At 34.9% G+C, this 24,096-nt stretch overlaps 1 protein-coding gene across 9 annotated transcripts in view; it reads right to left on the reverse strand.

The window, feature by feature from the left end:
• Positions 1-24,096, reverse strand: part of CADPS2 (calcium dependent secretion activator 2) — a 568,074-nt gene that overhangs the window by 389,976 nt on the left and 154,002 nt on the right. The window lies entirely within an intron of this gene.

Genomic DNA, 24,096 nt, shown 5'->3' on the forward strand with positions numbered 1-24,096 from the left:
TCCTGTCCCCAAGGTAGGACAGTTTAATCATTATACAGTTCTGATATCCTAAGTTATCACTTTCCTTAGGATATTTCATACAATGAAAAACAAAGCAGCCCATACAGCATATCTGTTCACAAAGTTTCCTTCATTCAGATCTGATGGAGCTTTAAAATTTTATATTTAAAAACAAAGCTTTGTTTTACATAATTTTCATAGTCTTAAGTCTCGTTAGTTTTACCACAAATACCAATTGTTGAATTTTGCAAGTTTAATTAATTTTTAAGCCAGACTGCCTGAGTTTAAATCCTGTACTTACACTAGCTCTACAACTTAGGCAACCTATCTAAACTCATGTGAACTAAGGTTCCCTTACCTGTAAAAGAGAGATAACAATAGTACCAAATTTTTGGGACTCCCATGAGGATTAAAAGAAACAATGCACAGTCTTTAAAGCACTTAGAGCACTACTTGGCTCATACACAAACTGATGTGTGTTCACTGCCAGCACCCATCATATTTAAATCATTGTCTTATTCACCCAATTTACTAAAGATGATGCCATGATCTGTAATGATTTTTTTCAATCTTATAATTGTAAGGAAGTTTCTATTTTGACATAAAATATTGGTAAAAAAAAGTGATAAGTATCACTTTTCCATATATAACATATATTCTTGAAGACAAGTGATCTCTTTACACAAATACCTAGTAACACCTCCAGCTAAGCAGCTAGTATTTGAATGCACATTAGGGACAAAATATTTCATGATTCATAGAAGATGCATGAAAACAGTGATAGAACTTACTTATTATACATTTTATAGTTATAATGTACAGGCCAACTTTAAAAAATAAAAAGGTCTTTTTTCTTCCCTCACATCCACAGACCACCCATAAAAACAAAAGTAAAACAAAGAAGTAAAGCTTTTCACTAGATCTGCTGGCACAATATTTTTCAATATGTTGACAAAGAGCCTGGTTTCTCCAACTAATTATTACATTCATAATCCATGTCAAACTTTAAGAAGAACATTCATGTCACCAATGATTCAAATTTAGTTTGAGATTTAGGGAAAAGAGGAGGTTACCGTGACAGAAAGCAAATGTTTGTAGAATCCACTTAAACATCTAGTTCTAGCAAGACCTAGAGGTAAATTATTATTGTTCTAGTTAGTTTATATTTATTTGGTAAGGTTATACTAACAGATTACTCAGGTGGGAAAAGTAAACGATATTCCATATAAATCGAGAAGCAAAACGACATAGTTAATCTGAAAATACATGTGAGTAGCAGTCTATACCTACAAGAATACAAAGTGGACATAGTATTCACTGTTTCTATCAAATCTACAACTTTCAGATTGTTTCTAGCTGTCTTTGGTATTTAGCTTGATTTCCTGTGTCTCATTTTACTTACATTTCCATTTTAAAATCTTTGGTAAACAACTTCTTTTAATGTTTTACTATCATCATTTTTTTAAAAAAACAAACAATAAGTGGGGCTATGGGTAAAACAGTTACAAAAAGAATCCATAGTCAAGTGGAGAGACGAAGTACCCAAAAATTTGCTTTTTGCATGTTAATTTCTTACCAAAACAAATACATACAAGATGGGCTATGAAGGGTAAGCAATAAATCTTCAAGAGGAGACTAGCACAAGATCCATTGCCACTCATAGGAATAAGTCTATTTACTCACAAGGTGTTTCGTATAGTGTTCTTACAAAACTGTACTAGCTAATATTTCAAGTGTATTACTTATAATTTGTTGAATAATAGAAACTTATAGTAATAATAAGTTCCAATTTGAGTCTTTACTTAACATTTGATGTTTAGCACTCTGTCTTATGTCATTTAAAATTCACAACACTGCAGTGAAGTAGACACTATCAGAATCTCGTTTTATCAGTGAGAAAATGGAAACCAAGTGCGTAACTGGTTAAATGCCATACAGCTATAGGTGGATGAACCACTGGAAGGCATCTCCCCTAGAGCTTCTAGAGGGAGTACAGCCCTATTGATGCCTTGACTACAGACTTCTGGCCTCCAGAACTGTGACAGAATAAATTTCTGTTGTTTTAAACAATTCTGTTTATGGCAATTTGATAGAGCAACTACATGAAGCTAATAGAGCTTATTGGTCATTTAAGTTTCCTATTCTTTGACTTGTTATTCATATCCCTTATTCACATTGTTGAGGGATTGTCTGAGTTTTCATACTGATATACAGGAGTTATGGACACACCTTACATTTTAAGCCTCTGTTGACTATAAGCACTGTAATGTCTTTCTCAGTCTTTGGCAGCCAATGTCCCTAGTTAGGATTGGTTAGGCCTCAGAACCTTATCTCCTAGGTAAGGTTTCTCCTTCCAGAACGCAGATGGCAAAGTGGTGACTTGAGCTTGTGAATAAGACACATGAATCCATGATTGGCTCTTTTATAACTGACACAGGATTTCCATGCCTTGTAACTTAAAAGTAGCAAATATTATTCTGCCTATGCCTTAAAAACATGAAAAAGACTCTCTTTTCTATACACTGTGCAAACAGAGGTCATTCTGCTTTGAATAAGGTCTGAAGTATACAGGGTCTGCCTCTAAAACGAAAGCTGCTTTCCTATGGACAAAGATAGCTTTAGTCATCTTTTATGGTCAAAATTCTCATGGACACAAGGCTTAAAACCTCTCAACACAATGCATTGCAAAGAAAAAAAAAGCCAATTGTACAAGTACAAAAACCAACCACAGTGCAAAGCTCCAAAGTAAAAACCCCACATGGTCTGCCCCTAGTAAGGTACTACCAAAGCTTAAAGTCATCCACCCTGACACTAGCAGAAACAATAATGACATGATTTTGCTCCTCTAGATTTTACTAAGAGCTGTAATCTTCTGTCTACAATTCAGTATGAAAACTCTAAAGGTATTTTTCCCCATAAGTATGCAGCAAATTCATTGGGGGAGGGGAAAAAACCTGATTATTTCAAAATTGCTAGAAGAATACATTTCAAATGTTCTCATCACAAAAAAAGTATGTGAGGTGACAAATATGTTACTTAGCTTGATTTACTCATTCCATATTGTATATATGTCATAACATCACATTATACACCGTAAACATATACAATTATAATTTGTCAATTAAAATATTAATTTTTTAAAAAACTGATCTGAAGTAATGGAAGTCTATGCATTCATTCAGTATGACTATTCATATATGTTGCTAAAGGAATATTTGTTTTATGAAAAAAAGCCTGCCTCGGACCTTACTGGGGTACTATCTAACATGTGGCATATGTACTATGCTACATTTCTGATATCTAAAACAATGGTCCACACTGCATAGGGCAGGCCCACCCCCTTCTGCTACCATCACTACCAAAAAGGCAGGAAAATACAACCTACGTCTCTACTCCTAGACAAAATCCCTTGCAAAGCTAACAGCCTAAAAGAGCAGGGTAAGGGAGCTCCCAGTCAGCAGAAAGCTCCAGATAGAAAGGAATGCATTTGGTTTTCTGTCCTTTGTAGGGTGGGGGGAGCGGGGAGGGATAGCATTAGGAGATATATCTAATGTAAATGACGAGTTAATGGGTGCAGCACACCAACATGGCACACGCATACACATGTAACAAACCTGCACGTCGTGCACATGTACCCTAGAACTTAAAGTATAATAATTAAAAATAAATAAATAAATAAGAAAGGCAGGCATGCCTGGTTTCTCCTTCCAACCTCATCTACCAGGTAAATCATGAGGAGGGAGTAAAAGGTAGAGTGCGACCAAGGGGCACTGACTCTGCTAATACGGTGGTTCTTGGGAGGGGTGGGGAATGGAGGGAGGCCCAGAAAGGGAAACACTGATTTATAAACAAGAAAGCAGAACCCAAAGGAAATAATGGGGTTTTGTCCCTACTTGGAATGTGAACATGACTTTTTCTACTAGAACACAAAATAAAATTTCAAATGTTGACAAACTCTGTAACGTGGTATCATTTCTGATTTTCAATATCCCAACAAAATCTGCCACTTAGAACTTTATAATGAGCTAAATGGCAAAACAAAGACTCCTCTCATTGTGTGAATACTTCCTAATATATTTTTGATATTCATACTTTTGAATTCAGGATACAATTTATCCTACAGCTTATTTTCAACATACTTGTCTTTATCTTTCACTTGTTATACTTGTGAGTTAATTTTTCAAATAGGCTTGTCAAAACCCAATTAAGAAGTTATCTCATCTTCTCAATTTGGTCCCACAAAGCAAGTAAAGTTGACAAATATTTAGTAGCAATGCCTGAGTAGTCTGGCAACTTCAAAGATGTGTAAATTGAGGGTAAAAACACATAAAAACCAGATTACAAATAATTATTGCTGCATTTTTCAAATACTTTTAGAATAGGTAAGAATATTAAACTGAAAAGACCACATAAAAATGTTTACAAAAATTATAAGACACTTACTTATGACACAACTTACATATGATACTGGTTAAATGTTTCTATGTGGAAGTTATGTTGGAACTGAAAGAGTAATAACTAACTTTCATAACCAGATGTAAATACTCAAAATGAAGTAGCTTCAAGATTCAGGAGGGTAAACAACACTCTAATATAGAAAATCTTATACAACCTGCAGCAACTGAAATCTTTCCATCCCTTTCATTGTTTAGCTAATGGGCCTTAAATTTATAAATGCACCTTGGTGAGGGCATAAGCATTTTGCCTGTGTAGTAAAATTCCTGGGCAGAAAAATATTGAAATACAAATCAATTATCCTAGCACAAGAGCAGTATATCCCACATTCTTTTTTGTCTGTTTGAAGACAAGGTCTTGCTCTGTCACCTACGCTGGAGTACAGTGACACAATCATAGGTCACTGCAGCCTTAACTAGCTGAGTTCAAGTGATCCTCTGCTTCAGCCTCCCGAGTTGCTGGTACTATATAGGTGCATTCCACCTACTCGGCTAATTTTTTCTTTTTTTTTTTGTAGAAACAAAGTCTCTCTATGTTGCCCAGACTGGTCTCGAACTCCTGGACTCAAAACGATCCTCATGCCTCAGCCTCCTAAAATGTTGGTATTACAGGCATGAGCCACCACACCTGGCCCCCTCATTCTTTAGTTTAAAAAAACACATTAAGAGTTTACTAAGCTATAAGCTTTATATATGTAGTTTATGTGATTGCCATTATACAATTCAACCATTACATCTTAATTTGACTACTCAAAGAACTGCCTGTCAGCATTCTCCATCATATTCCTATATATCTGGAAATTTCTTGACATGGAAAAATGACAAGAAGGGAGAAGAGGATGTGGGAGGGGCAAAAGGAAAGCAGGTGAGTAGGGGAGAGAGGGAAAAAGGAGGTAGGAGAGAAGTAGAAAGAGGGAGAAAGAAAGATGGGGAGGCTTAGGGAAAGCAGCCTATAGGATATTGCCAGTGAGCTCAGTCTTACAGGACAGGAAGAGTTCTCCAGATAGTTAAGAGTAGCCATGGCCTTCTAAACAGGGAACAGAATAAATAGCAAGTTGTATATGGCATATTCAGTACCCACAGGTTTTTCTGCGTTGCTAACAGTCTAGTGAGTGTAACAAAGCTTAGTGAAATGAGGATACAAGAGTTGGCAGGGAACTGATCCAATGGGGCCGTGTTAAGGCTTTTATAATCCAAGCATTACAACACAACACTTAAAGAAAGAACCAAACGCTGTGGTCAAGCTGAAGCGCTGACCACCAACTACCTCTTAGAGGACCAAGTTGTGAGCTCAAGACTCTAATCATAAGCTGGTATGGGATAACAGAGAACAGATACAATGGAATGAATCTGTTTCTTAGAAAGAATCTGCCCAACAGTCAATGGTCATGGTGGACTCTATCCTGCTTTCTCCTCCAACTTGGCTTCTCTAGAACCTGCTGGATTTATGATAATAATTACTTGCCACCTACTGTTTTGATAATAAAACTTTTAGGACTGACATCCTATGCCATAAATGTACACAATTTTGAGGAAGTGAGTAAAGGAAAAGCCACAGTGTAAATCCCTCTACGTTATATAAACACAGCTCCCTTTGAATTCTCATCAGAGACATGGGCAAGCCAGGGTCTTTGGGTGTAGGAGGAGGGAGCCATGGGCATCAGTCACTGAGAGGGCCCTGAGGGGTGGGACAGCTTGACTGGTGCCAAGAGCTCTGCACAGAGGGGAAAGGAGAAGTGAGGAAAGGAAGAAAGTGAGGGGAAGAAGGGGTGGGGGAGAGAGAGAGGGAATTAGTGGCTTCATGCATGAGGAGAGCAAGCTGGAAGTCCCCAACACAGCCTTCCTCCCTGCTCTGAACTTGTTCAAATCATCCACTTCCTCTGACTATCTGACTATCCCCCTATCCTTCTGTTAAAGAAGGCAGGGGGCCAAGTTCACACCAGAGCTGCCACCTTAGTGCACTGGCATGTGCAATGACGCCAATTTGAAAAACAAAGGCATGCTGGGCAGAAAGACAGAGAGAAAAGGCTGGTCTCCACTTTCCTTCCTAACATGCACGAGCAGAGGTTAAGTGTATTTAATACTTTTATTCTTGAAGGGTTCTTCACATCCATCTACAATCACTGACTTAATAACTTCTGTCCATGCTACACCATCAAATGTGCACATAAATTTATTAGGAAAGTAGAGAATCAGGTTGGCAATTAAATTCTACGTGATATAATAATTTTTAGAACAGAAAACTCAATAATGAAGCTAAAATCTCAGCAGTAAAGAATTAAATATATTCCAAGGTGATTGAAAAAAATCATGACGGAAAAAAGGAAAAAATATCATCATTTATGGCTTTATCAAAATCTCGCATAGATTAATGGTCATTAGGGAAAGAAAAACTACCTCTCTGCAGTCACTTGTTGTAACATAGAAAATACAAGCTCATATAAACCATCTCAAAGAGGAAAGAACTTGCTCAAAAAAGAGTTATTGGAATGGAAACTCTAATTATTAAAATAGTATTTCCTAAACATTATGCTTGAATTAAATACTGCAGTCTCCTCCTAACTTTGGAGCACTGGACTATTTCAATACCAAATAATCAGTGGATACTTGAAAGCTGACTGAGTAGAAGTAAAACCAACAGAATGTCATACTAAAAGTGTCAATCAGACCTAACGAGTCATTCTAGAGTTAACTATTTTAAAGACAGTAAACGTACGCCATAATAAAACCACAATACCATTAAATTACACTTTTAGTTATAATTTCTAGAAGGAATTTGAGAGGACACGCAAAACATATCCAAACAAAATTAAAAACGCATGAAAATAGTATTAATGCTGTAATTGTATATTCTTAAATATACCTTGACAGTAAATAAGGTTTCAGGTACTGTGAAAGCATAAAAGATAACTTAATAGAGGTGTGTGTATATATATACATATATATGTATACATATCTACATGTATATGTAGATATATGTATGTATGTATATACGTATATGTATATACGTATAGGTATATATACATACATATGTGTATGCATATATGTATATGTATATATGCATATATGTATGTGTATGTATGTACATACACATGTATACGTATATACATACATATATACGTATACATACATATATGTATGTATGTGTATACACACAGAGCGAGAGTGCGTGCGAACCTTTGGGATCTTTTAATATACCCCTAAAAAGGATATACCTCCTGTAATATTCCTAAAAGTGAATCACCTAGTTTCAGATTGAAAACTGAATGTTCATAAGATTACTGCCACACATAGAAACAACGATGAGAGTTAACAAGTAGAATTGATTATTGCTGTTTGAATATTATTAAATTTACTGACATAAAGCTGGGGTGTATTTTTTTGTACATCAAAAAGGGCCAAATATTGGCAGTTTCATATGGTTTAACAAAAAAGCTATCATTTGAAATATATGTGCCAGGCATTGTGTTAATTATGTTAACATACTTAATCTTAATTTTCAGACCTTCATAAGAAATTCATGTATCAATTTCTGTGTGCATAATATTTTCATTTTGAGGTGGGCATCATCATATTCAAGTCCTCTAGGTTTGCTCAACACAAAAAGGAAAACTTAAAAGAAAGACATCATTGTCATCAGTACCCCACTCCAAGCTGGTAAAGTCAGCCAGGACAATTCTAATAATTAATTCCTGCTTATAAATCTGTCTCTCCTTAAAGACACAAAAAACCCTTCAAAAAATCAACAAATCCAGGAACTGGTTTTTTGAAAAGATCAACAAAATTGATAGACCGCTAGCAAGACTAATAAAGAAAAGAGAGAAGAATCAAATAGACGCAATAAAAATGATAAAGGGGATATCACCACTGATCCCACAGAAATACAAACTACCATCAGAGATTACTACAAACACCTCTATGCAAATAAACTAGAAAATCTAGAAGAAATGGATAAATTCCTCAACACATACACCCTCCCAAGACTAAACCAGGAAGAAGTTGAATCTCTGAATAGACCAGTAACAGGCTCTGAAATTGAGGCAATAATTAATAGCCTACTAACCAAAAAAAGTCCAGGACCACATGGATTCACAGCCGAATTCTAACAGAGGTACAAGGAGGAGCTGGCACCATTCCTTCTAAAACTATTCCAATCAACAGAAAAAGAGGGAATCCTCCCTAACTCATTTTATGAGGCCAACATCGTCCTGATACCAAAGCCTGGCAGAGACACAACAAAAAAAAAAGAGAATTTTACACCAATATCCCTGATGAAGATCGATGCAAAAATCCTCAATAAAATACTGGCAAACCGAATCCAGCAGCATATCAAAAAACTTATCCACCACGATCAAGTGGGCTTCATCCCTGGGATGCAAGGCTGGTTCAACATACACGAATCAATAAATGTAATCCAGCATATAAACAGAACCAAAGACAAAAACCACATGATAATCTCAACAGATGCAGAAAAGGCCATTAACAAAATTCAACAACACTTCATGCTAAAAACTCTCAATAAATTTGGTATTGATGGGACATATCTCAAAAGAATAAGAGCTATCTATGACAAACCCACAGCCAATATCATACTGAATGGGCAAAAACTGGAAGCATTCCCTTTGAAAACTGGCACAAGACAGGGGTGCCCTCTCTCACCACTCCTATTCAACATAGTGTTGGAAGTTCTGGCCAGGGCAATCAGGCAGGAGAAAGAAAGAAAGGACATTCAATTAGGAAAAGAGGAAGTCAAATTGTCCCTGTTTGCAGATGACATGATTGTATATCTAGAAAACCCCATTGTCTCAGCCCAAAATCTCCTTAAGCTGATAAGCAACTTCAGCAAACTCTCAGGATACAAAATCAATGTGCAAAAATCACAAGCATTCCTATACACCAATAACAGACAAACAGAGAGCCAAATCATGAGTGAACTCCCATTCACAATTGCTTCAAAGAGAATAAAATACCTAGGAATCCAACTTACAAGGGATATGAAGGATCTCTTCAAGGAGAACTACAAACCACTGCTCAACGAAATAAAAAAGGACACAAACAAATGGAAGAACATTCCATGCTCATGGATAGGAAGAATCAATATCATGAAAATGGCCATACTGCCCAAGGTAATTTATAGATTCAATGCCATCCCCATCAAGCTAACAATGACTTTCTTCACAGAATTGGAAAAAACTACTTTAAAGTTCATATGGAACCAAAAAGAGCCCGCATTGACAAGACAATCCTAAGCCAAAAGAACAAAGCTGGAGGCATCATGCTACCTGACTTCAAACTACACTACAAGGCTACAGTAACTAAAACAGCATGGTACTGGTACCAAAACAGAGATATAGACCAATGGAACAGAATAGAGCCCTCAGAAATAATACCACACATCTACAACAGTCTGATCTTTGACAAACCTGACAAAAACAAGCAATGGGGAAACGATTCCCTATTTAATAAATGGTGCTGGGAAAACTGGCTAGCTATATGTAGACAGCTGAAACTGGATCCCTTCCTTACACCTTATACAAAAATTAATTCAAGATGGATTAAAGACTTAAATGTTAGACCTAAAACCATAAAAACCCTAGAAGAAAACCTAGGCAATACCATTCAGGACATAGGCATGGGCAAGGACTTCATGACTAAAACACCAAAAGCAATGGCAACAAAAGCCAAAATTGACAAATGGGATCTAATTAAACTAAAGAGCTTCTTCTGCACAGTGAAAGAAACTACCATCAGAGTGAACAGGCAACCTACAGAACGGAAGAAAATTTTTGCAATTGACTCATCTGACAAAGGGCTAATATCCAGAATCTACAAAGAACTCAAACAAATTTACAAGAAAGAAAACAAACAACCCCATCAAAAAGTGGGCAAAGCATATGAACAGACACTTCTCAAAAGAAGACATTTATGCAGCCAACAGACACATGAAAAAATGCTCATCATCACAGGCCATCAGAGAAATGCAAATCAAAACCACAATGAGATACCATCTCACACCAGTTAGAATGGCAATCATTAAAAAGTCAGGAAACAACAGGTGCTGGAGAGGATGTGGAGAAATAGGAAAACTTTCACACTGTTGGTGGGACGGGAAACTAGTTCAACCATTGTGGAAGACAGTGTGGCGATTCCTCAAGGATCTAGAACTAGAAATACCATTTGACCCAGCCATCCCATTACTGGGTATATACCCACAGGATTATAAATCATGCTGCTATAAAGACACATGCACACGTATATTTATTGTGGCACCATTCACAATAGCAAAGACTTGGAACCAACCCAAATGTCCATCAATGATAGACTGGATTAAGAAAATGTGGCACATATACACCATGGAAGACTATGCAGCCATAAAAAATGATGAGTTCATGTCTTTGTAGGGACATGGATGAAGCTGGAAACCATCATTCTCAGCAAACTGTCGCAAGGACAGAAATCCAAACACCACATGTTCTCACTCATAGGTGGGAACTGAACAATGAGAACACATGGACACAGGAAGAGGAACATCACACACTGGGGCCTGTTGTGGGGAGGGGGGAGGAGGGAGGGCTAGCATTAGGAGATATACCTAATGTAAATGACGAGTTGATGGGTGCAGCACAGCAACATGGCACATGTATTCATATGTAACAAACCTGCACGTTTTGCACATATACCCTATAATTTAAAGTATAATAATAATTAAAAAATTAAAAAATAAAAATAAAATAAAAATAAATCTGTCTCTCCCAGTAGACTGTGGGCTCATGGAAGTCAGCGACCTTGCCTTGTTCATCTTTTTATTTCCAGGGCATAGGGCAATACCTGACTAGCACTTAAAAAAATTCACTGAATTAATTATTTACTCAGATAAATTGATTGCTTAGTGTCTAGTATATGTTCAGTGCCGTATAAGCCATGGTATCCTGCTCTGAAGCAGCTTATAATTATCACAAAGCAGTACACGTGATAATACAAATTAAGTGCTGATTTGTGCAAAACCATGGCAGATACTTGTGGGAAAGGATTGCTGTAGGTAATAATAGTAATAGCAGCTCACATTTAGCTAAGGCAGTGTACTTAGCAATTTAACTTCATTAACTGGTTCAATCATCAACCATCCTTGGAGGCAAGTACATTATTATCTCCATTTTACAGATGAATAAACTCAAGTATAGGAAGGTTACATAAACTCCATCAGTCACACAGATCTGGAAGTCCAATCCAGATAGAACAAAACTCCCAACGTTTTTTCACCTTTTTTTTTTTTCCATGTGTTTAAATTCTACTTCCTCTGTGCTGAAGCCTCCACAAGTCCTATAAGTCAGTGATTTCTAACCATTTTTGAATCATGAACCTTTTGGCAGTCTGTTGAAGCCTAGTGATTGTGATCTCTTCTCTGGATTATGCTTTTAAATGCATAAAAATAAGTCCATACGATTACAGAGAAAAGCAATTATAATGAAATACAGTTATAAAATTATTTTAAAAAACAAATTTGTGTTATAGTAATATGTGTTTCTATGACAACTCATTAACAAAATGTAAAAAGGGATTTAAGAGTAATGTAGTTTCGGTGTAGTTCATGAACACAAACATATTTTGAGAGAGCTGCAGTGGAATGTAATGTGATATGAAATATATGTGTTTCTTTTGGTGATAATGACACAGGCACTGCTAGTACTACTGTAGTTTATTGTCTAAGTCATAATATAAGTGAATGCTATATCTCAGAGGTTAGTGAATATAAGGATCTAATGTTTTCCCATCCTAGTTCACAGACCCCCTGAATTCTATCCAGATTAAAAATCCCTGTTTGCAAACTACAACTCGTCCATTTTACTGTGAAAACATCTCTTTTATATATATATGTATAGGTATATATGCATATGCGTGTGTGTGTGTATATGTGGATGGATGGATGGATGGATAGATTGATTGATTGATTGATTTAGGGGGTATAAGTGTAGTTGTGTTATATCATGGATATACTGCATGGACCATCTGGGCTTTTAGTGTACCCATCACCCAAATAGTGTACACGTACCCAATAGGTAGTATTTCATCCCTCACTTCCCTCCCTCCACCCTCTCATTTTGAGAAATGCAAATTAAAACCACAATGAGATAGCATCTTAACACCAGTCAGAATGGCTTATTACTAAAAAGTCAAAAAATGGCCAGGCACAGTAGTTCATGCCTATAATCCCAGCACTTTGGGAGGCTGAGGCAGGAAGATTACTTGAGCCCAGGAGTTTGAGGCTGCAGTGAGCTTTGATCACGTCACTGTACTCCAGCCTAGGATACAGAGAGACATCATGGTCTTGCCTCACATGTTGGTTACAAATGCCGGGAATGTACCCTAATCCATACTGAAACAGGAAGTACTTAAGAGCAAGGTAGAACCAACACGCCCTGCAGGACGCCTGGATGACACCTCACAGATAGCAGATACCTATTTACAAGATAAATTCATCCATATTTTATATCATCCCCGTGTCCCTAAAAAGAGTTGGTGTCTCCTAAACAGCTTGAATTTTTTTTTCAAATAGTGTTTATTCAAGACACTAAATTTTAACTCACCAGCTTAACCACTCTAAATAAAACTCCCATTCACCAATCTGGGTTCAGAGGCAAAAGAATGCTTTTCCCAATGATCTTATGAAAATAAGATTCTCCATACTGTCTTATAGAAACTGGCAATGACAAAAATGAATATTCTTGACAACTGTAAGGGGGACTATGTCTTTAGTATGTTTTATGTTGTGTCAAATGAAAATTATCCTCCCAATAAGTACTTTGATAATCAATATAAAATTAAATTTTATAAACAAAACCAATAGTGTACTAGGAAACAGACGAACAATGACTGTCTTAGCTAATCACAGGCTTGCGTACGTTACTTGTTTAATGTTCCATGCTTTCCAAAAGCTTCATCTATCCATTTTTATGACACTGAAAGAGAAAAGCTTTAAATATGTCAAGGTGAAGCCAGCCCCCACTGTGACTGTGCTAACACAGGTACACGTGTTTTCTCTCAAGATCTATCCCTGAAGCCAAAGAAAAGAAATAAAGCTCTAAAAATAGAAGCTTAATGATAAAAAGAACTATTGAGTAAATCTGACAGAGGATTAGCAAAGGACATGCACGAAACTGACTTAAGAGTAACATTTGAGCAAACATAAAACTTATGATGCTGTCAGGGTCATAAAGTCAGGGAAATGGGATTATTTACTCTTAAAATCTGTTTTAAAAAAGAACATAAAAGAAAATTGTAACTGTAAAATTAGGAAGAGCTTCCTGATACAAAAAAAAAAAAAAACTATCCACATATAAGATAGAGTTTGCTTGAATGAGGTGGATAACTAACTATAGGTGTTCAAAGAAACATTACTTAACCTTAAGCTGACAAGATAAAGTAAAATGAATAAAACTAAATAACTTCCTGAGGAAAGGCATTTAAAGTTAAAGAGCATTTCCCTGATTAATGAAGGAGTAATCCTGTAAAATGGAATCTGTGATCAAATGGACCTCCCCATCAGAAAGCTTCAGCAGTGCCACGGCTCAGAATTCCTCTAAGTACTAACTTGGCATTTTTCCCTCATGAAAGACACAGCTTTGCTGACACTAGATTTAAAGAACCAAGGGTATCAGAGAGCCTGATAAACAAATGTGCCCTTCAAAGGATTATAAATAGGTATGAGCATAAATTCTTTCTGAACTGGGGTGCCAGTTTAAAGTATTAAGACTATGGCATAGCACAAACATAAGCATCTCAGATCTGTCAAGGTCCTACCTTTGCAATGTGTTAGCTCTAAACTGAGCAGCCTTTCCTTGGGCCTGGGAATTAGAAAATGCTACACTGAAGTAAATTGCATGTGCTTCTTTCTGTTCTTGGTGGCTACCTAGCTTGGGTTAAATTTCTAGGCCACTGGTGAAATTGAGAATTTACACCAGATTTACTTACCCTCAGCCCACCTATATAGATGCACTATCCTTTTATAAGAATATACAAGCAGAAGAAAAGAGAATGAAGGTTAACAGAGGTCTAGCCCTGCCCTCTGCCACAAATTTGCTAAGTAGGCATGAAAAATTGACACTCTCGGTTTCACCTTAAAATGCATGAAGAGAGAAGAGGAAAATGCTCAAACAAGATGATTTCCTCAGCTATCTTCAAGCAACAAAATTCTACAATCCATGCATTATCCAGTCTTCATAACAAAATGGATGCCATCAAGAATGCAGGCAACTTTACAGAACACACTCACAGGCAGCAGAAACCCAGATATTGTATACAACAATAGGAATCTCAGACATGAAAACACATTGTGCAAATTCTTACTCAACACTTAATTTAAAATGCCATCCTTAGAATATAAGAAAATATGAAATGAAACACGATGGTTAATATCAAAAACAGCAAATACAATGTGATCTGCAGAGCTCAGTGCAAATTTAGAATATCACTTCTCATTACTGGTTATGGATTTCATCTATGAATGTGTTGACATTTTTAATTTCCTCTTGCCACAGTCTGCCAATCTTGGTTTACTTAGCGATCACCAACTCACTACAAAAAAAATAGGCTTTTTCCAGGGCATTATTGCAAAGTTTAAAAGGTATTTCGACAGGTCAAACATCCCTTGAAATATGAAAAGTAAATTTTTCTATTCCAAAGTAAAATGACAAAAATTTTTCATCAAAATATTTAAATGCCAATCTTCCCAGCTCCTCTCTTTCTCTAGCTTACAAACATAAGACCAAGCAATGCAGTATACCTATCAAGGATAAAAAAGTAAGGTAATTACATAAAATTTTAAAAGCCTGAAAAGGCTCTTAGTTTTTACAAAGAAATCAATAAACAACTGCAATTTTTTTTTATTATACTTTAAGTTTTAGGGTACATGTGCACAATGTGCAGGTTAGTTACATATGTATACATGTGCCATGCTGGTGTGCTGCACCCACTAACTCGTCATCTAGCATTAGGTATATCTCCCAATGCTATCCCTCCCCCCTCCCCCCACCCCACCACAGTCCCCAGAGTGTGATATTCCCCTTCCTGTGTCCATGTGATCTCATTGTTCAATTCCCACCTATGAGTGAGAATATGCGGTGTTTGGTTTTTTGTTCTTGCGATAGTTTACTGAGAATGATGATTTCCAATTTCATCCATGTCCCTACAAAGGACATGAACTCATCATTTTTTATGGCTGCATAGTATTCCATGGTGTATATGTGCCGCATTTTATTAATCCAGTCTATCATTGTTGGACATTTGGGTTGGTTCCAAGTCTTTGCTATTGTGACAACTGCAATTATTTTTAAGTAAATATGAAGAGTTGAGGTATAATGTTAGGGGAAGAAGAGAGATAAATGAAATGGAATGATACCAATCTGATAGCTGGTGGTAGAAAATTGGAGTAGATATTCCCAAATTCCTTGGGAAGAAGCTAATTTCTGAAGTCAAGTTCCTTGGTATTCTAGACTAGGAAGTAAGAGTGTGTATAAAGATTCAAAAACAATGACCTGAAGATTTGTCCTGAAAGTAAAGTATCAAGTCATGCTCCTTTATTTGTTCTTTACATTTTTGGGGACTGCAAGAATACCTAGGATAAAGGAAAGAGAAGTACAAAGATACAAATTAACATTCAGACACCTGTGCAACTGGAGGGAGCTTTGTTTTTATTTTTTTTAATTTTATTTATTTTAAATTTATCTTTTGATACATTATATTTGTACACATTCAGGGGGCACTTGTGATATTCTGTTATAGGCATAAGGTAACACTAATGATAATTTTCTTACATTTGTAATGATCAAGTTAGGGTATTTAGGATGTCTATCACCCAAGTATTTATTATATTTCAAGTCGCCTCTCTTCTGTTTTGAAAAATACATCATTGTTAACTATAGGCACCCTACTCTGCTATCAAACATTAGAAATTTAACTGTATGTTTGTATCCATTACCCAACCTCTCTTTACCCTCTATCCAACACCTGCTCTTCCTAGCCTCTGGTATCTATCATTCGTTTGCTACCTCCATGTGATCAACTCTCTTAGATTCTACATATGAGGGAAATCATGCAGAATTTGTCCTCCTGTGTCTGGCTTATTTCACTTAACACAATGACCTCCAGTTCAATCCATGTTGCTGCAGATGATAGGATTTCATTCTTTTTTTTACGGTCAACAGTATTCCACTGTGTATATATATCACATTATATTTATCCATTCATCTGTTGATAGACACTTAGGTTGATTCCACATCTTTGCTATTGGGAATAGTGCCACAATAAACATGAGGATGCAGGTATTCTTTTGACATATTGATTTAATTTCCTTTGGATAAATACCAAGTAATGAGATTGCTGAATCTTATGGTATTTCTATTTTTAATTTTTTGAGGAATCTCCATACTGTTTTCTGTAGAGGTTGTACTAGTTTACATTCCCACCAACAGTATATAAGAAATCCCTTTTCTCTACATACTTGTCAACATCTGTTATTTTTTGCCTTTTTAATAATAGCCATTCTAACTGAGGTGGGATGGTATTTCATTGTGGTTTTTATTTTTTCATATACATGTTGGCCATTTATATGTCTTCTTTTGAGAAATGTCTATTTATGCCCTTTGCCCATTTTTAATGGTATTTTTTTTTTTTTTTTTTTTTTTTACTGTTGAGTCCTTTGAGCTCCTTGTATATTCTGGATATTAGTCCCATCTTCCCCCTTCTACAGATAGGGAAACAGTTCCAAAGCAATGGCATGAGTTGCACCAACATAATCAGCTCTTGAGGAGAACCTAAATCACAGAGGTACTAATACATGAGGGGTGGTAACTGGAATGAAGAGGAGCAGCAGCAGAGGGAAGTATGATGTAAATCATTGTTATCAGTGATTTATAATCATGAAAACAGAATCCAAAGGAAATAAAATGAAGTGTAGTCTCTACCTGAAATGTGAATGTGTCTTTCATCCTAAGAGAACAGAAAATGAGTGAATATTGGAGGTAAGAAACTTACAAAAAATTAATGCAAAATACAAAAAACAAAATGAAGAAAATAATCACATCATAATAGAGGGTTAAGCATCTTCTTAGTGTATAAACAATGCCTATATGAATCAGTATTAAGAAAATGAACATGTAAATGGGACATAGGACATGAACAGATAATTCACAAAGAGATATGAATGACCAATATAGAAACGTTAAACTTCACTAATAGTAAATAATAATAATAAGGGAACCTAACCATTGGCATTTATTTTATGGTAATACCAAATGTGCAAGTAAAAACAGCACTCATATATGGTTATGGTAGAAAAAACCTGTTACTACTTTGAGGGCAATTTGATAATCTGTATAAATAACCTAAACAGTGCTCATCACCTATCACCCAGTAATTCTACTTGCAGAAATTTATCCAAGATAATAAACTTAGGACTATGAACAATTATTTCAGCATTTACTTTTTAATAGTAAAAAATGAAAACATAACTAACAATAAGCAAGATATTAATATTTAGATACAAGCACACAATGATTTATTATGCATTTGCTTAAAACCATGTTTATATTGAGTATCTGATATTAAAGAATGCTAATGTCATATAAATCAGATTCCAGTTTTATACATACAAAACAGAAACACCAAACTGTAAAAGGAGTTGCTATAGCTATTGAAATTATACAGGCGGTATTTGTTTTCTTTTTCTCTCTTTTTATAATATACTATTTTTAGAGCAGTTTTAGGATGACAAAAACATTTCTTATTTTAAATATTTCTTAAATTCTCCAACATAAACATATACTACTTCTATTAAAAAGTGTTCTTAAAATAATATCAAAGTAGAAAATTTCTGAATTTCAAAATTCAAGACATTTTGCAAAAAAAGGCTAGAATTAGAACATTTTTGAGATAAAAATGAGTACTGTTCCCCAAATTTCATAATAAACATATTGAAATTTTTTTTTTAAATTCATTGAAGGAATGAAGGAATTTGTCCCATTATAAAGCAGGAAATCTGAACAGCAAATGGTGGTGGGGGTGGGGTTGGCAACAACAAAGCTTATTTTAATACTTTTTTGGTAACTTTTAAAAGATTAAATACCTCTCTACTCTCATTTATTCTTTGGAACCAAAATAGAACATAAACAAATGAAAACAGTAAGAAAACTATACATCCTTTCTGAAAAGCTGTGAACAAAGCCAAGTCACAAATTTTTTTTTTTAAGAAGCTCTAGCATCCATATTTTGTACAACAGCAGAACTTGAAAGTTTGTATTATGCTGAAAGCAGCTAGTAAGCAACTGTATACTGCCTTTTGGAAATCTACAAGAGAAAGACCACTTACTTTTCCACATGTCCACTGTAAATCACATTTTCATTTGTTATATTTGGATAAAGTGCACCTGAATTCTGTGAAACAGAAGCAGATATCTGATGGGAAGAATAGCTTGGAAAGTAACAAATTGCAATCAACCTATGTTTACCTAACTGCAGAGTCAGATGATGTTTCCTAAATTGAAAAACAGACCAAAACCAAAAAATGGCCAAAAACGAAGAGCAAACACTTGTAGAATTTGTGTCCATTTTAGCACTTCCTTTAGACAATGAGGTGCTTAAAGAAAAAAAAAAAGGTGAAGAGGGGAAAAAAAAAACCCTTCAATTAACAAAAAAGATGAAAGTGCAGCAGAATCAAACAACAATTAGGAACCGCAAAATTATCAAGATTATAACTGCCAACTTTTATTAAGTAGTTAGGTATGCTACCTGCCATTTCTTTCTTCTCTTCCTATTCTGGTCCGTCCCTCTACCATCATGTCTGCCAACTTAGGTGGTTTAGATATTTGGGTCAATTTTTAATTATGCCAACTGTGTGTGTGAGAATATTGAAGAGATTTCACAAACATACTTCTTTATTATTCTTGTTACTTATAATAATTAAGACATCTTATTAAAAATATGATATAAATTATATTGTTACATAAAAATCATTATCATTCCTCAGTATATGCTTTTATGTAACATGTTGAACAGTATTCATAGTAAATATTAATTATAACTGACATATACACACAAAGACACCCCCCACCCAAGAAAACACCACATAGAATTACCCAAAAAGATCTAATCTTGGAATAATCTAGCTGAAAGAAATTATTTCCTTTAAAAAAATGTACCAAGAAGAAATGAATTTTGTCAAATAACGTGGAGAAAAAGAAATATATCTCGGGTTTCATACCAAGATCCCAGGTATTAAAGTAAACCGAATATCTGAAGGTACAACCACTATAAGAACAGACAAAAACTTTTTTTTTTTGAGATGGAGTAATTGCCTATAGACTATATAGACCTACAATCAAGATGGAAAAGGCTATTCATAAAAATCATTCAAGAAATAGCAATCATAAAGCTGAGAGAGAAAAATAATAGCAAACAGATTTTGAGAAAATGTATATACTACGAGTACAAAGATATCTTTTCAATTTAATTTGTAATACACATTTATTAGGATTGTTCATATATATACTGTTGAAGAATATAATATAATATATATTCTAGGATTAGATCTTTTTGGGTATTTCTATGTGCTATTTTCTTGGGTGGGGGTGTCTTTGTAATATATATTTGTGTTTAATATATATTATGTAATAAATAATTACATATATTTACATTATATATTATATATAATTATATATTACATATAATTATATATTATATATAATCCTTCAAGCCAATCCTTCAACATACATTATGTATATTATTTATACATTATATATAATATACATAATGCATATTATATATAATATACATTATATATGCTATGTATAATATATTATATGATATACATTATATATGCTATGTATAATATATATTATATAATATACATTATATATTATGTATAATACATATTATATACAGATTCAGAAATGGCTATCACAGCTAAAGGATAGTAAACATAATAAATGAGCAAATTACCACTTAAAGATTATTAATAGTTGACAACAGCTGCATACAGCAAACAATATATGTAACATTCCTGAAAACACAGACTTCAAATGATATAAGAAGCCACAAAAGATCACAGAATCACAGAATAACTAGGTTAGAAAGAACATGAAAGGCCAACCATGCTTCATATATATCTAGCATCTTCAAGGAAACACAAAATCATGAAATGAAGGACAATCATATTCAAAAGAAATTTCATTACAATATAAAAGTAATACTTTTAGAAAAAGAATTATGGAGAAAGTAAGAATAAAAACAAGATCAAAATATACAGTTTCTAGATAGAACAATAAGTACTGCAATACCCATTCACTCAGTCATCAAGTATTCATTGAATATATTTGTGTGCCAAACTGGGGATACAATGGTAAACAGAAATGGCTCTTTCATGGAACATACATTCTAGAAGTTATAAGGTCTGCATCAATATGGTTCTCAAATGACAATGTGAATCAAAATTATCAAGGCTGTGAACAAATGTGATCCCAAAAGAGCCAATCCTTCAAGATGGATCCCAAGTAGCTAACTAGGTTTACATTCAAATTGAGTCAAGTGGCCATTTGCTGACTAGAAGTCACAAATGTTACTCTGAATTCCCTGAAAATTCACACCTCTGTTTAACTTTGGGACTTCAGAAACTCACCTGAACCCACCAATCAGAGCTCACCTACCTTGTCCAATCAGGGCCCAGTTATATCCAACCAATCAGAACTTGCTTGTGTTGACCAATGAGAGCTAAGCAAGTTTGAATCCTTTATTTGCATAAGTGGACCTGCCTGGGAACCTAGTGCAAAATCTTTCACTATAAAATCAGAGCCCATTGCTTGAGTCAAGGATTTCTAGGCCACAGTAAGCTATGATCACATCACTGCACTCTAGTCAGGGTGACTGAATGAGACCTTGTCTCAAAATAAATTAAATTAAAAATCAAAATTAAATAAATGAAATTGCTTTTCAGAGAACTTTTGTTCACAAAGCACAGGTTCAAAATTCAGATGTTGAAGCCCCATTCTCAGAAATTCTTATTCAACAGGTCTTGTATGGAACCTAAGAGTCTGCTTTTAGTCAGCTACGGTGGTATGAGGTCCTTAGCTCTGCTTTTAATTAGCTATGCAGTTTTGGACAAGTCACTTAACTTCATGAGTAAGATGGGAATAATTATCTTGTTTATAAGATTTATTCTAAAATATAAATATATATTTAAATATATTTTAATTTCTCTGATGTCTGAGATTGCTAATAGATTTTGAAGTGCCCACAGTACCTGACATAGGTATATTCAAAATGGCAACTGTGAAATAACGATAGCATGCCAGAAATAGTAAAAAAAAAAAAGAAAAAAAAAGAAAAAAAAAAGAAAATCTGGATTCACATTTAACTCGGATGCTTACAATATGTAACACTGGAAAAGTCATTTAACCTCTATGAGCTTCAATTTCTATTCATGTAAAGTGTAGGTAATAATACTTGCACTGTTTATTGCAAGGAGATATTGAAAGAAGAAAAGTTAAGACTTTTCTGGTAAACTATAAAAATTACTACATAAAAGTAACAATACATAAATAAAACATAAAGATCATGATCACAGCAAAATATGCAAAATATACTTCTAAAAAAATGAAAGGCTTTTTGGGAAAAAAATTGAGAAGCAACTTTTCTACCTTATTTTTCCAACTAAATTTATTTATTCATTCAAGAGTTTGTTGCATACCAAGTGTGTACTACCTGGAAAACAGTAACTCCACAAATGCACCCCAGGAATGCAGACTCCATAATGAGCATCACAAATCTTAACACCATTTTGAGACATGCACAAAGACATGTTAGATATAGTTTCACGACTAAACACTAGCTGGAAATATGAACAGAAGTATAAAAAACCCTCGGTCACCAAGTCAAACCACCTCTTCAATGCTTACATCTCTTTCTGTAACAATCCTAGCAGGTAGTCATTTAATTCCACTGGTTAGCAATCCACCAATTCTAAGAGAATCATCTGGAAAGCTTTCAAAAGCATGAATTCTGTAAGTCTGATTCAGAAAGTCTGAGACAGAACCCCAGGACCTGTTTCTGTAGTATGTTTCCCACGTGACTGTGAAAGGCCACTAGAATCAAGTTGTGATGCTATACTCAACCAGTCCATTCTATTTTGGGGCACTGCAACCAAACTCTAGATATATTAGGTTGAAATCTTCCCCACTTCAGTTTCCAACCAAGTCCTAGTTTTACTCTTGGGATTGCATACAACACCATAAACCCAATCTGTCTACAGGCTAAACACCCCCAGCTCCTTCAACTTACATATGGCATGTTTCAAACCTGATCACTAAATTTGTGCACATTTTTTATTCACATGTGGTGCCCAGAAAAGAACATAATCCTCATGCAGAACACAATGGGGATACTCTCTCCTTCACTGGAGTTACAAGATTTTTATTAGCACAGCTTGTGTGCCTTTTTTTCAATCTGTATTCTGTTGAAATGTGTGCCTTTTTCTAAACTGTGGCCACATCATATTATGCTTACTTTTAAAAACTCACTTATTTTGAAATATTCTAGGTTTACACAAAAGTTACAATGATAGTACAAAGAACTCCCTCATCCCCCTGCTGATCCAATTTCAGTTTCCCTAACCTTATCATCTTAGAGTGCAGCAGTGCATTTATCAAAACCAAATATAAGCCTACTGTTTCACTAAAAACTTTATATCTTTTTATACTGATTACTCCCCTGAGCTACATTTCCTTCATCCCAAATACAGACTTTTGGCTTTTCTTTAGTTTAAGTACATGAGGCAAATATAGAAATTTACAGTTAATACTGTAAGATTCAAATATTGAATTTTACATGATGAAATCTTCCTCTGACTCTTACAAGGTGAAATCTAAGGTCCTATAGATGTTAAAATTTTGAGCTCCTATAACTTGTTAAGATATTCTGAGACAAGGTCCAGTTGGACATACCCACTCTTGACATTAGATTTATGTTATATACATATTTAGTCAGCAAAACTTCCATTATTTCATTTAATTCAATAGACTGAGGCTTGGGGTAAGGTAAACTTCTCTACAGTTGCATTAATTAACCTCTGATGCATACCATCACTATTACAAATCCAATCAGTTAACAGTACATCCAATTACTTAATATTTTTACACAAAAATATTCTTGCCTCAGGTAAGTTCAGACCCATTGTATCTCCACATTTTCCCTTGTTTATTAGTCTAATATATATGTGCATATTATGCTTCTTCAGCTGAAAGGTGTTGAGTACCTGCACAGTGAAAGGAATCCATTCCCTCAAATGACTCTGAATTGCTTAGGCAAAAAGTGAACTCTCTAAACTAACAGCTAGTAGCAACTCAATGAAGCAGTTAATGACCATGTGTGAAAACTGGTGCTCATAGGAAATCCATAGAGAAACTCCTATGAGTCACAAGCTAGAATCAGAAGAAACAGCAGGATGGTATTGGTAGTATTATTTCTTTAGGAAGCAAAGAGAATTCAATTTATCCTCTTGAAATTAGTTACTAGCTTTAATTATTATAAAGCTTAGGGAACAAAATTGCATAAGATAGCAATTTACTATTGAAATCCAGATTTAAAAGGATAATTTAGA

This window comes from Gorilla gorilla, chromosome 6 (assembly GCF_029281585.2).
Source record: "Gorilla gorilla gorilla isolate KB3781 chromosome 6, NHGRI_mGorGor1-v2.1_pri, whole genome shotgun sequence".
In the NCBI taxonomy this organism is placed as follows: Eukaryota; Metazoa; Chordata; class Mammalia; order Primates; family Hominidae; genus Gorilla; species Gorilla gorilla.